The 14,835-nt window shown below is 35.7% G+C and overlaps 1 long non-coding RNA gene and 1 pseudogene across 2 annotated transcripts in view; one reads left to right on the forward strand and one right to left on the reverse strand.

The window, feature by feature from the left end:
- LOC138989166 (uncharacterized) overlaps positions 1–7,661 on the reverse strand; it is a 51,720-nt gene extending 44,059 nt beyond the window's left edge. For both annotated transcript variants that reach the window (XR_011465377.1, XR_011465378.1), the window contains exon 1: positions 7,116–7,661. This is a non-coding gene — a long non-coding RNA (uncharacterized lncRNA). The remainder of the gene's footprint in view (positions 1–7,115) is intronic.
- Positions 1,589–7,589, forward strand: LOC138989165 (small nuclear ribonucleoprotein G pseudogene; annotated as a pseudogene).
- Positions 7,662–14,835: the final 7,174 nt, after the last annotated feature.

Raw genomic sequence — 14,835 nt, forward strand, 5'->3', positions numbered from 1 at the left:
GCTGAATGAAGCCATTTATAGACACACACTACTAACATTCTGTTTTCCAACAACATTTGAAAATTTGAATGAGAGGGATAAATTTCCAAGAAAAATGTAATTTATAATAAGTTGTTCACAGAAAGAAGCAAATAACTTGAGTGAACAAATAACAGGATAAAATAATAGTTTTGAAATAAAAACATTAGAAACATAGCATTAGGGTCAGGTAGGTTTTGTCCAAATGCATTAAAAGCCATCAGAAGCAATTACTCTAATACTGTATATATACTTACAGAGCAGAAAGGAAAAGGAAACTTTAAGTGTTTTTTTTTAAATAAGCTATTAGAACCTTGATTTTAAAACATGACAAAGAGAAGATGCAGATACAGACCAGCCTCACATTTGAATAGGATGTACAATAAAAAATTGGCAAAAATATATTTTAAATATAGATGTAAATATTCTAAAATATTAGCAAAGAATCCTACAATATGACAAAAGAATAAAACTGCATCCCCACAGGAAGTATTTATAGTTCTGTGACCATTTTTCTGAATATTCATTGGAAGGACTGATGCCGAAACTGAAACTCCAATACTTTGGCCACCTGATGCAAAGAACTGACTCATTGGAAAAGACCCTGATGCTGGGAAAGATTGAAGGAGAGAGAAGAAGGGGACAACAGAGGATGAGATGGTTGGATGGCATCACCGACTCAATGGACATGAGTTTGAGTAAACTCTGGGAGGTGGGGATGGACAGGGAGGCCTGGCATGCTGCAGTCCATGGGGTCACAAAGAGTTGGACACGACTGAGGAACTGAACTAACTGAACATTGTTTAATATTAGCATTGGCTAGCAAAATGCAAATATATCTTATTATACAAATGAGAGAAAAAAGAAAAATTAGGTCTTGATAGGGCTCAAAAAAGATGTTTGATGACATTTAACATTATCTAAGATTATAATTTTCAGTAAAATAGGAATATGACATATTTCCTTAATGCAGGGGAGTGGAGGGGTGGAAATTCATTTCCAACAAATAGCCACTGTTATGCTTAATGAGAAGACAATAGGGAGAAAATCAGGAATATTTATTATCATTATTATTTTACATAGTGCTGCAAGTTCAAGTCAGTCATTTTAGATGAAAAGTTGTAAATATAATTGTAGTTTGCAAGTCATATAATTACAAAACTGAAAAGTACCTAATAGTCAGTTGAAAACATTAATGTTTTATTAATGTAGTTTAAATTTATTAAATTTTAGTTTAAAACTGATTTATCAAAAAGCTATGGGTAAGAGAACAGTTTAAAAAATAAACAATAATATTTTAAATATCAATAATAATCAGCCAAAATATAAAGGGTAAAAGGCTTAATCATAATAATAGCACAAAAATAAATATTCAAATTTAACTTAATAAATGCAGAAAATAAATGGGAAAATACTACAATATCTTTTGAAAATCATTCAAGAAAAGTTGAAGTAGTACTGAGGAAAAAAGACATTTGGGATGACTTACTAATCAACTAGAAACATTAAGATTTCTACCTCATAATTTACACCAAGTGTATTTTAGCTGAACTAAAGATGAATACAAAAAGTAAGATTATAAAACTAGAATGAAAGATTGTGAAGGATTGGCCAGTACTTTTAATCTAGTGTGACTATGGACTTGTAAGTTTGACTTCAAAGGCAGATTCCTCCAAAGAAAAAAAATTGGTAGGTTTCATCATATGAACTTTAAAACTGTCATCTGTCATCTTCAATGGAAAAGACATAATGATCAAAAGGTGAGACCTCTCTTTCCCTTGCATGGATGCATATCAGAATCTTTGTGTGTATGAATTCTAAAGTGAATCTGTGTAAAATTTTTTAACTGTCATACACTGAGTGTTTAGTATGTGCTAGGCAATGATCATATGAAGTGTACATCTTTATTTTCATTTCACAGATGAAATTTAGAGAAGTTATCAAGACCAAGTAACTTGATTAGCAGCTATCATACTCTGAATACTGTTCTAAGTACCTTATAAGGAGTCTCATTTAATTCTCACAATTACTCTATGAGGTAAGAACTACTATTATGCTAATATTCAGGTAGGAACTCTCAGGCTCATAGAGGTTAAATAATTTGACCTGTTTGTAAGAGGCAGCCTGCAGCTGACCTCAGTCTGCCTTCATGCACCCTTCCCCCACCAGCCAGAACTCAGAAATATTAGTTACATTATTTAAATTTTATTGAAATTCTCAAATAATCTTAAGTAGAAATGAGATGTTCATGTTTTTTCAGAAGCAGATATTTGTTTGAAAATATTGAGAAGCAGTGATTTAAAACTTTTATTCAGGAGGCTTCTTTGAGCTCGCAGAGTAGACATCATGAGCAAAGCACACCCTCCCAAGTTGAAGAAATTTATGGACAAGAAGGTATCATTGAAATTAAATGGTGGAAGACATGTCCAAGGAATATTGCAGGGATTTGATCCCTTTATGAATCTTGTGATAGATGAATGTGTGGAGATGGCAACTAGTGGGCAACAGAACAATATTGGAATGGTGGTAATACGAGGAAATAGTATCATCATGTTAGAAGCCTTGGAACAAGTATGAACAATGGCTGTGTTCACCAGAGAAATCGACTGCTTCCACGTGTCCCCTCTCCACATTTTACTACCAGAAAAATTGGGTTGTGTATATTTTCTTACTGAACTTTTTTGTTAAATAAACTTTTGTAATAGCCAAAAAAACCACAAAACTTTCATTCAACAGTTACCAATTAACAATGTAACATTAAAATTAGAAAAAAAATTTTTGTAACATTTTTAATAAGTATTTATTAAATGCCTACTGTGTATGAGACACAGTTTTAGGTATTAAATATCTAAAGAAGGAACAGATAGGCTTCTACCATTATGGAATTTACATTCTAAAAATAGGGTTAATAGCCTTACAAATTGTTAAAGGAAAACTAATCAACAGCCCAATATATAAAAGAACAAGTACACAAATGGTCAAGAATGAAATGAATTCTTAGGAATATATGCTCACACTCTTATTAGTAATGAAATAAATGAAATTTAAAGAATAAGGTATTACTTTTGATCTATCAGAAGAGAAAAGATTTATAAGAATAATTACAAGTAGTCTTGGGATTGGTGTGTAGGAACATAAACAACCCAGAAATTGATGTAAAGCTGTGGGAATTGACTCAAAAAAAGTTCCACCTCAGCAACCAACGATAAGGAATATAATAAAATGGAGTTTACATGTAATGGAACATTATTCCTTCATTAAACCTAATGATAAGGTCTTTACCAAAGGGAAAAATTGTTAGGAAGTAAAGAATATCATTAGGTGAAGAAGAGATTACAGAGAAAAAATATTTGAAATGACCTCATTTTTAATGAAAATCATTGGCTCTGTATCCTGTTGCAATATTAGAAGATTTTTTTAATTTGCATATCTAGGTTTTAAAAATATTGTTTAATTTCTATATGTCTTAGGTTGCACCTATACTACACTGCTGCTGCTGCTGCTAAGTCGCTTCAGTCGTGTCCGACTCTGTGTAACCCTATAGACAGCAGCCCACCAGGCTCCCCCAACCCTGGGATTCTCCAGGCAAGAACACTGGAGTAGGTTAACCTGCATAAATCCAGTCAGTTCAGGAGAAAAGTCAGATTCTACTCAACTATTGGGATTGTAGAGGCAAAAGCTGGAACCCCATTGCCCCTGCTCTATTCTGCCTCTGTTTGTTGACTAAATTTTGCCACAACTCTTCTGTGCAAACAGATAAAATATACTGGAGTTAGAGGGTATGTATCAAACTTCTAGAAAAATAAGGCAAATCACAATTATTTAGCATTAATACTCTAAAAATAAAGTATTGCTATCAACGTCTCAAATAGACATTAAAGATCCAGAAACTGACTCATGCTTGGCAAGTCGAAGCTCTTATTTGCCCCTAGAACTTGGACCATGTCTTTATATCTCATTAGGCAAGCCAAATATGGCATCAGGGAACAGCTAATTCCCTCTGATCTCCTAGGTCACTGCTGATATTAAATGACCCTTTCATCACTACCCAGGTGCTAAGGAACTAAGTGAAGCAACTACAACCTTGTTTACATTGGGAATGAGATAATTTGATAAGCTCAGGACTTGCCTAATTGGGGCTACTAGTCTAAATGTTTATTCAACTGGCAAATCAATTTGTGTTTTCCCCCTAGTAAGCTGATTTTTTTAAGCCCAAGCAGAACTGCCAATGGTATTAGTATTACATAGATAGTCTCAAGTGTTTTATTAACAAACGGTCCTTTGACCCTAAAAAAGAGCATTTCTATTGGAGAAATGATGATGTCACCTATGTGCAATTTTGCTGGAGACTGCCATCTAATTTAAGCAGGGCACTGAGTTTGTGAGGGGTACAATCTTTAATTATAGAAATGGAGGGCTTACCTATCAGGAAAGGGTAGATTTTTCTTTCATATGATCTAATTCTGCAAAAACAGCTACAGCTGAAGACTCTTGTGTGCTGGACCTAACTTGCTATTGAGTAGCTAAATTCTCAAAACAGCCAAATTCAAGTTTAAATTAATCCAGTAAATTATTATCTAAAGTTTTTACTTAAATAATGTTTTACAAAACCTTTATGTAGTTCTCATCTGAGACAATTCACAAAACAACTTCTTGCAGCTCAGAAAGGTTAAGTACCTTCCCTGTGACACACAACTATCAGGCAGCGAGTTTCAATTCAAATCAAGAACTTTTGAGGCTCTGTTGATATTTTCAGTATAGTTGGTCATCTTTCCACGTCGTATGTTCTCTTTGGGTTAGCTTTGACCTGAGTACAGCCTTGGAGTAAAATGATTCATAAATCTTCCATGCCCATCACAACTCTAGGCATTAGGCAAAGAGCATGAATGACAAATAGCTGACATTTATGCTGGCTCTCCCCACTCTGACATTGCACTCTCTCCTGCTGTTTCTGGATGTGGCCTCAGAATCCTTCACAACACAGCCCTCCACTCATCCACTGTAAATTAATTGGATTTGGAATGTCAGAGAAAAACTATTTTTTTTCATCCCTGGAATAATGTTCTGTCATGTTCCATCCTCCTAATTCTTAACAATGACACAAATTATTAAAAAAAAAAAAAAAAAAACTTCTGTGTCTCTGAAACGAATACATTTTCTAATCATAGGTGAGTAGTATTTAGCCTTCAGATTTTTCCCCTCCTTTCATTCCACTGAAGTGCTATCTTTCCCAAGCCCTGTTTGTATTATGGTACCTATTTGTTACAGGGGCTTCCTTGATGGCTCAGCAGGTAAAGAATCCGCCTGCAATGCAGGAGACACAGGGTCGGGAAGATCCTGTGTCTATCTATCTATAGATCCTATGTGATCTATCCCTGGGTCAGGAAGATCCCCTGGAGGAGGAAACAGCAACCCACTCCAGTATTCTAGCATGAAAAATCCCATGGACAGAGGAGCCTGGCGGACTACAATCCATGGGGTTGCAAAGAATCGGACATGACTGATTAACCAAATACATTTGTTTAAAAGTCCTTATTGCCTTTCCAGTGACTACTTAATTAAGTCCAAAGTCCTTGCTCTGCCTTCTAAGACCCACCACCATTTGGCCTGGCCTCTCTTTCTAGTCTTACCTACCACTATTCCCTACCATGAACACGACTCCCAAACAACGTGCACCACTCATTTCCTAACAATTTTTCTTCTTAGCACCACCCTCATCTCTTGATGACCTCGATCAGAAATGCCTTCTCCCCTTTTTTATATTACTCTAAACATATTTCTCAAAATCCTTGCCAGTTTTTTTAGGTTGACCCATTGCTGTCTGAGTTTTCATTTTGGTTCTTCCATTTATCAGCTGTATGAAGTTGGGCAAGTGGCTTAACTGTCCGTGTCTCTGATTCATCATCTATAAAATTGTCAAAGTACTTTGTAGGAGTGTTATGAAGAGTATATGAGTTATTCTATGCAGAGACCCTAGAGAAACAACTGGTGCATACTACAAAAAATTTGCCAACAACATCATCATTATCATTTAAAAAGTTGTTATTTTTCATTATGTGTGTGTGTGTGCTACACACATGTCCAACTCTTTGCAACTCCATGGACTGTATGTAGCCCTCTAGAGTCTATGGGATTTTCTATCCATGGGATTATCCAGGCAAGAACACTGGATAGGCTGCCATGCCCTTCTCCAGGGGATCTTCCTGACTCAGGGATTGAACCTGGGGCTCCTGCATTGCAGACAAATTCTTTACCATCTGAACCATGAGAGAGGCCCATTTTTCATTATACTCTAATATCATTAGGTATTGTCTTGTGATAAAACTATGGCAAAACCAATACAATATTGTAAAGTTAAAAAATAAAATTAAATTAAATTAAAAGACAAAAAAAAACCACATCATGCATTGCCTTGATACATTAGTATTGGTATATAAATCTTAGACTTTCTTCTAAATTTTAAATTCCTGTATGAAAGTGACTATGAATTTAACACATCTTAGCTCACAAAACCAATAATAGTGCCTTGATCACTATAAATAAAGAACAGATATCTACTGAATCCAGTGTTTTGTCAAAAGAATGCTACCTATAAACATAATTTGGGCTTCCCTGGTGGCTCAGTGGTAAAGAATCTGTCTGCCAATGCAGGGGACACGGGTTCAATCCCTGATCCAGGAAGATTCCATATGCTGGGGACAACTAAGCCCCTGCACCACAACTACTGAAGCTCATGCACCTAGAGCTTAAGCTCCATGACCAGAGAAACCACTGCAATGAGAAGCCTGTGCACAGCAATGTAGACGAGGCCCCACTTACCGCAGTTGGAGAAAGCCCAAGCGCAGCAACGAAGACCTAACATAGCCATAAATAAATAAAGATCTTCTGATTTTTAAGCCCCAAGATTTCAGGGCTTGACAAAATGAACTTTGGGGGGAAAACATAATTTAATATATATTACATTCTCAAAATTCATTGTCTTTTTCCATCCTACATACAATAAGAAGTAAATTCTTTGCTAGAATCTCAGGGCAGGCAATGAACTTGAAAAAAAATTCAATTTACTCTCTGACTTCCGGCCACTCCCGTGTTCTTACCTGGGAAATCCCATGGATGGAGGAACCTGGTGGGCTACAGTCCATGGGGTCGCCAAAAGTCGGACACGACTGAGCGACTTCACTTTCCAATACTTTCCAATAAGCTACTTAAAATAAATAACTCCTTTTCTACACTTAATCCATCTCAAAGAACAGAAATACTTCAATCATCCCTTTTGACCTATTCTAGTATTTATTTAGTTCAGTGATTTTTCTCCAAGTCTAGTCAGATTCTCCTGACACAATGAATATCTTCCAAGATATTATCTTCTCTGTCTTTAATCCAAGTAAAGCAAAATTATTAGTTTCTTCTCAAAGGATCTATCTTTCTCATCTTTAAATCAACTTGAATCCTCTTGCAAGATTCATTCTCATTCCAGCTCTGAAAAGAAAATATAGAAACCAGTGCCAAGACTCCACAATGAATGACTTTCTGGATACATTAAAATATTACTTTTTTTTTTTTTCATAAAAGCTACATTCTTGCCTTGTGCTCACTGTGATTGATAAGACCCTTGGAACTGGGCTGCATTTGTATAGATTTTCTCCATCCCAGAGCTCTCTGACTTTGTTTTAGTCCTTAAGTGAACTGTTTTGCAATGAGGTCTAAACCATTCTCAAATATATCAAGGAAACTCTAGGAGGTGTTATTTGCCCCAGCTAATTTAGTGTCATGAGCAAACGTGATGAAATCTCAATTTCTTCATCCATGTCAGAGCTATCCAATACAATTAGCCCTTGAGGGGCTCCTGAGGAGCCATTCCTAATGGTTGATCTTTCATCTTATTATTGTCCTCACTAACAGTAGTTTGGTCTAGACTTAATCTTTTTAGCTTGTAGACAAGACTGTCAAGAGGTGAGTAAGTGGTGGTGATGAGGGGGAATCTAAAGCCTTATTAAAATCAGTCTGGGTATGCCTATTACTTCTCTTGGATCTAAATGCAGCTCACCTCTCACACAGCACGGATGCCATATTTTATAACATGACTCATGCCTGAAGATCCATGACTCTCACATCTAATACTTTGTGTTTATTTACATCATTGGACTGGATCATTGGATCATTTTTAATAATAAAAGTCATAGAACTTTTTTAGTTTGCACCAGTCTAGAAAACTATTTTATGAATGTTCCTATACCTTAAGACTGAGAAGTTTACAAAATAGTGGATGAATTTGTGGTTGAAAGCCTAAAGTGATAAATGATAACCACAAAAATCCCACATGTGAAGAAATTCTCTGGTTTTTTTTGGAAAAGGAAAGGCACTAGGGAAGATTAGATCTAAAGTTTTCCCAAAGGCTTATGCCCTGAAAATTGAAAAAAGACCAAACTCTGGAAACTGTTAAGATTTTTTTTTAAGGGATTAAGCCTGAAAGCAGGCTAGGGATAACTACTCTAAACTGAGAGATGGATTGTGCCCAATTGATATCAGATGTCTGAAGTTAAATACCAAGTAATCTTTCTATTTTGCTTTTCATGATAGTGACAGGCAAATCAGAATCTATTTTTGATGCTCTTTCATGGAAGATACTGGAGACTCTATCCTGCCTTTGTACATTTGGTGCTTATGACAGGTCATATTTTCTTTGAAAGCCATAAGAATTAAATATATACTAACCCAGGAACTGGCACAAATGGTGCAATAGGGATATCACCAGTCCCCCAATGGTATCCATAGCTTTGAAAATCTGCCAAAGTATGTGAAATAACAACAACAACAGTGATAATAATAGTCTTTCAATGATGCATTTTCACTAGAAATGAAAATAGTGTGTGTTGTTTTGTTCATTATAAAAATTGTAGATATTCACTGTTTAATAAAAAGATTAAGAAAATTACCCCCAAAAAAGTAAAAATCACTGACAGCCTTTCATTCAGACAACTACTTTTTGTTTGTAAGCACCCTTCTATCCCTTAGCATACACATCATGTATAAAATTGTATGTCCAAGTTTACATATATGGGGTCATATTGTGCAATATTTTTTCATTCTATAATATAGCATAAGTATTTTAATGTCATTAAATACATTTTTAAATGGTTTCATAGAATTCTATTGAATGTATGCACATTTGGGTTAATGGATATTTATCTTCAATTTTTGGCTATCATAAATAAGACTTCAATAAGCAACCTTAAGCATATGTGTTGGCAGATTTATGCAACTGACTTTTTTCTTTTTTAAAAATAATTTAATTGTAGGAAAATGACTTTATAATGTTGTGCTTGTTTCTGCCATACAACAAGGCAATTCAGCCATAATTTTGCGTCTTTCACCTCTCTCTTGAGCCTCCCTCCCCTCTCCCCATCCTACCTTACAGAGCACAAGGCTGGGCTCCCTGTGTTAAAAAGCAACTTCTCACCAGCACAACTGAGTCTTTAAGAAAAATTTACACTAGAAGTGAATATTCTAGTATAAGAAGATAGTACATTTAAAATTTTGATATATATTCCCTGTCTTCCAGAAGATCTTTATTAACTGCTTTCAAAACAATGCATGATCTAGTTAATTTATTAATACTATTATAAGACAAAGCTTACTGTTGACAACAGCAAGTGCCATTAACTTTTTATCATTGCCAATTTTATGGATGAAAATGATGCTTAATTGCTACTTACATTGTTAATTGTTGTTGCCCAGCCACTAAGTCTTGTCCAAGTCTTTGCAACCCTATGGAGCACAGCCCACCAGGCTCCTCTGTCCATGGGATTCTCCAGGCAAGAATACTGGAGTGGGTTGCCATTTCCTTCTCCAGGGCATCTTCCCAACCCAGGGGTAGAACCCACATCTCCTACTTGGCAGGTGGATTCTTTATCACTGAGCCACCTGGGAAGCTAATTTGATTAATAGTGAAGCTTAAAATATTAATTTGATTTTAATTTTTGTCAATTCTAAGTTTATTATGTCTTTGGTCATCTATCTTTCATTATTGATTTTTAAAGAAATTCTTTACAAGAAACTGTATTAAGGATGATCAATTTTGTCTTCCATGTTTAGTTCAAATATTTTCCTGGATTGTTGTTTGTCTTTTGACTTTGTATACAGTAATTGAATTTGAATTTGTATACAGGGAGGCCTGGTGTGCTGTGATTCATGGGGTCGCAAAGAGTCGGACACGACTGAGCAACTGAACTGAACTGACAGTAATTTTTAATTATGCAAAATTTGTAATCAATATACTCAGAATTTTATAGAGTCAATTCTACATTTTTGGTTTTCATGTTATAACATAACTCGGAAACATACTTCCCTAATAAGTTTATGTGATTTCACTTTTTAAATTTAAATTTTGTAACCTATAAAGGGATTGAATTCTATGATGAGGTAAAGATTTGGATCAAGATTTTTTTTAATTTAAATAGGTAAACAATGGCTACAATATCCTTTAGTGAAAAAAAAAATTCACTTGCTCAATTATTTAAGACACCTTCTATTATATACAAGATTCTCATATATACCTGGTTATCTTTCTGTGGCCTTTCTATATATAGTTCAACTGATCTGTCTCTTCCTACAGCAGGAACATCAGCTTTAATTACTGCAGTTTTATATGTTTTGCTATCTAGTGGAGAAAGATCACTTTATTATATTTAAAGAACATTTCTAGTTCTTCTTCTCATATATTCTTCTAAATGAACTATAGAAATAATTAGTCAAGTTTCAAAAAAGTTTTTGGACTTTTAATTGAATGAGTAGATAAATTTAAGTAGAATTAACTGTTACTCTGTGGTAGTTTGTGATGTGTCAACTTGGGTAAGTCAAACTACATGTCCAAGAATTCCCTTTTCTGTGTGTTTCCTAAGAGAGCAAGTCACAAGAGAGCTTCTTGGATGAGATTTGGAGGGCGGAAATGAAGCAGCCACCATTCTGAAGCTCACATACTCTATAACTACTCTGCTGATTCACTTTGTTGGTTTCAGGCAGCTGCAACTTTTGCAACTTCTCGTGGATGCTCCATCAGCTCCTCTAACTTATGGTTCAAATGTGTATGACTCTTGGGCCATGACCAAGGTCTCCAGCTTCTGCATGGTACCAGCTCATCAAGGTCTAAGATGAACAGGACTAGGGTGAGGAAGGCAAGGCACCTATGGTTCCAGTTTTAAGGGTCACTCACTCTCAGACTTGTGCAAGTATCACCTTATCATTGCACAAACCTGAGGATGCATGCCTGCTTCACTTGGCACTGTCAGAGCCCCACTTCTATTGCCCTCATTCTAGCACTGTAGTAGGCAGCTAGAACTGACCCAGGTTTTGGTTAGTCTCTGCCAGCTCCTGACTTTGTTTGTGAGTTCTAGTTTGTTCTTGCTCTGTCCCACCTCATATTCATGCTCCAGCCTCAGACACAAAGACAACTGCTGTACAGAGACAGTTTAAATAGTTCCCATAATCCCATAAGGTCAAATCTGTACAATAAATTCCTATATACACTTGCACAGAGAATTCAGGAAAATATTTGAGTTTATTATGGCAAACTCAATAATAGAAAAATGGGGGACCAAGAATATGAGATGCCAACAATTCACAAAAGAATGAAAAATTCAAAGTAATATTTTACATTTTGCTATTAACCAAAGGAATGAGTACAGGTGCAACCACTAAATATCAGTTTTCACCCATCATATTGGCAATGATGATGTGCCAATCATCATCATTGGTATTCTTCATCATCAAGGTATTCTTCCCAACTCCATTCTATTCCCTGCTTCCTCAATAATTCCCAATCTTTTGATTTACATTATAAAAATCAATACACCTCACACCTCCACCTTCTTAGAGTAATCTATAGAAATCTAATCACTCCTTTTAACTCATTGAATATTTTGTCTCCTGGCTAACCATCTACCACTAATCTGTCATCATTCTTGATGTTTCACAAGTTATCTATTCAACACTCTGGATTCTCTGTTCATAGAAATCTTCACTCTCAAGGATCTTGCCCTCCACCTATCGAAGCTACACTTTCCCAGGCTCATGCCTTATGCTGTAATATTATGGGGACTGTGCCACATCAGAAATCTTGATGTCATCTTCCACTGTCACTAAAGAAGTGGTTAATTAGATGCCTAGGGATTATAGAAGCAAGAGTTTAAGAACTTAAGTAATGACCTCATAACAGGAGTATTTTGCCTAATACTGTTTTTTATTTATAACAATCTGACGTGCATCCTGGGCTTCCTAGGTGGTGCTAGCAGTAAAGAACCTGCCTGCCAATACAGGAGACAGAAGAGAGGCAGGTTCAATCCCTGAGTTGGGGAGATACCCTAGAGGAGGACATGGCAACCCACTCCAGTATTCTCGCCTGGAGAATCCCATGGACAGAGGAGCCTGGTGGGCTATGGTCTATAGGGTCGCAAAGAGTTGGACACAACTGAAGCGACTTAGCACTTAGCACAACATGCATCCTAACTCTCTGATTTTTGTCTCCAATGCCATTCTTCATCCAAAGAAACCAGACACTTGTACAAGCAGTCAAATCCATGTCTTGGATCAGGAATAAGTCTAGATAAGCCTACAATATATTTTGTTTCCAGAAATCAAGAATCCTTTTTTTTAAGTGCTTAAACTTTTTAAACAAGGGAGCTACTTAAAGTTGCTCCTGAACACTGTTACCACAATTTAATATCATAATATGAATAAGTGTTTGGAGCAAGTTAAGTCTGTGAAAAACTATTATCCTATAATGAAATTCAAAAAGGAAAAGTTACTATTTTAAAAATAGTTACAATAAAAAGAAAGGTGGCAAGTATAGGACATAGTGAATTTTAAAATTTAATTTTAATAAATTTGAATAAAAACTCTAATTAGAAAATATACATGTACCCTAACGTCCATACCAGCATTTTTACAATAGCCAAGACATAGAAGCAACCTAAGTGTCCATCAGCAGATGAGTGAATAAAGAAAATATGATATATATACACAATGGAATATTACTCAGCCATTAAAAGGAATGGAATAATGTCATTTGCAGCAACATGGATGAACCTAGATATTATCATACTAAAGTGAAGTAAGTCATAAAGAGAAAGACAAATACCATATGATATATTTTATATATGGACAGAGGATGAGATGGCTGGATGGCATCACTGACTCAATGGACGTGAGTCTCAGTGAACTCCGGGAGTTGGTGATGGACAGGGAGGCCTGGCGTGCTGCGATTCATGGGGTCGCAAGGAGTCGGACACGACTGAGCCACTGATCTGATCTGATCTGATCTGATATATGGACTCTAAAATATAATACAAATGAAAAGGAAATAGAAACAGATTCACAGATGAAACAAGCTTACGGTTACCAAAGAGGAAATTGGTAGTTTGCAATTAACAGACACATACTACTATATATAAAATAGGTAAACAACAAAGACCTACTGTATAGCACAGGGATCCATATTCAGTATCTTGTAATAACCTATAATGGAAAAGAATCTGGAAAAGAATATATATATATTCTCTTTATATAACTGAATTACTTTGCTGTACACCTGAAACTAACACAGCATTGTAAATCAACTCTACTTCAATAAAATTTTCTCTTAATTTTAGGCCTTTGTATACATGGATATACCCTTTTTCTAAAGTTAAATGCTTATCTAAGAAATGCACTCTCAAAATCTGAAATTGCCAACATCTGGTCATTTTGACTTACAAAAATGATAATTTCATATACTTCAGTCGATATGGCACACTTGTATCTATTTGTGTGGGAAACAAAGTGTGTAAGCTGACACCTGTAAATGCCAAAAATACTAGGAACTGTACAAAGGATTGGAAAGAATAATTTGTTCTAGGGGTCACTCAAAATAACCAGTTAGAAAAAACGGAAACAGTGAGAAGCCAAATAATGGATTAGCCTAGTGTCCTGAAGAGCAAACTCACTGCATAAAATTACCTCCTTTAGATGGCCCTGCTGTTTATGATGAAATGGCAAAACTGTTTCCAACAAAATAAAGTATTTTTCCTCATATAAAGAACCCCAGACATTATAGATGTCAACTATGTCACTCTCTTCTCTTTACCCAGCCTCCTTACCCTAGTGCAGACTTGCAGTTCTAGGAGGCAGACAGCATTCAGAGTCCATTGATCTCAAAGCTTTATACTGCCCATCCCTCCCCCTCATGTTCTCATATCTCTCCTTCTTGGCTGAGAGTCCATAGTCCCTCAACAGAATTGCTGTTTTGCAAACATGCTCCATTCCTTGTTCTTTTTCTACACTTTTTCAACTGGCAAGACACAGGTTCAAGTTTCACCCAAATGTCCTCCTACACAACTGGCTGACTGGTAATAGTTTAACTATGTGACTGAAACTTTAAAATAAGACATGAGCATTGTTCACCAATCCTACAAAATTCACTCTCAATGAATACTTTAAAAATGACTCACATTTAAAAAATAAATAAAACTTAAAAGAAGTTGGGTATGAGACTACAGGAGGGGTCTGCCTTGGAAATAAAAACAATCACTTTATGGATGATAACTAAAGCCTTGAAACTAGATGGAACCACACAGGAAAATGTATATAAGGAAAAGGAGAGGTCCAAGGCCTGTGCCTTGAGCTACTTCAACATTAAGAGGTCAGGAAGAGAAGAAACAAGAAAAAGAAGCTGAGAAGAAGAGGCAAGAGAGAAATGAAAAAGCCAGGTGTTCAAGAAGAAAACTGAAAAAAAGTATTTATGGAAAAGCAGTTATCAAACGGGTCAAATGCTGATAAAAGATC

The sequence above is a fragment of the Bos mutus genome, chromosome 9, assembly GCF_027580195.1.
Source record: "Bos mutus isolate GX-2022 chromosome 9, NWIPB_WYAK_1.1, whole genome shotgun sequence".
NCBI lineage: Eukaryota > Metazoa > Chordata > Mammalia > Artiodactyla > Bovidae > Bos > Bos mutus.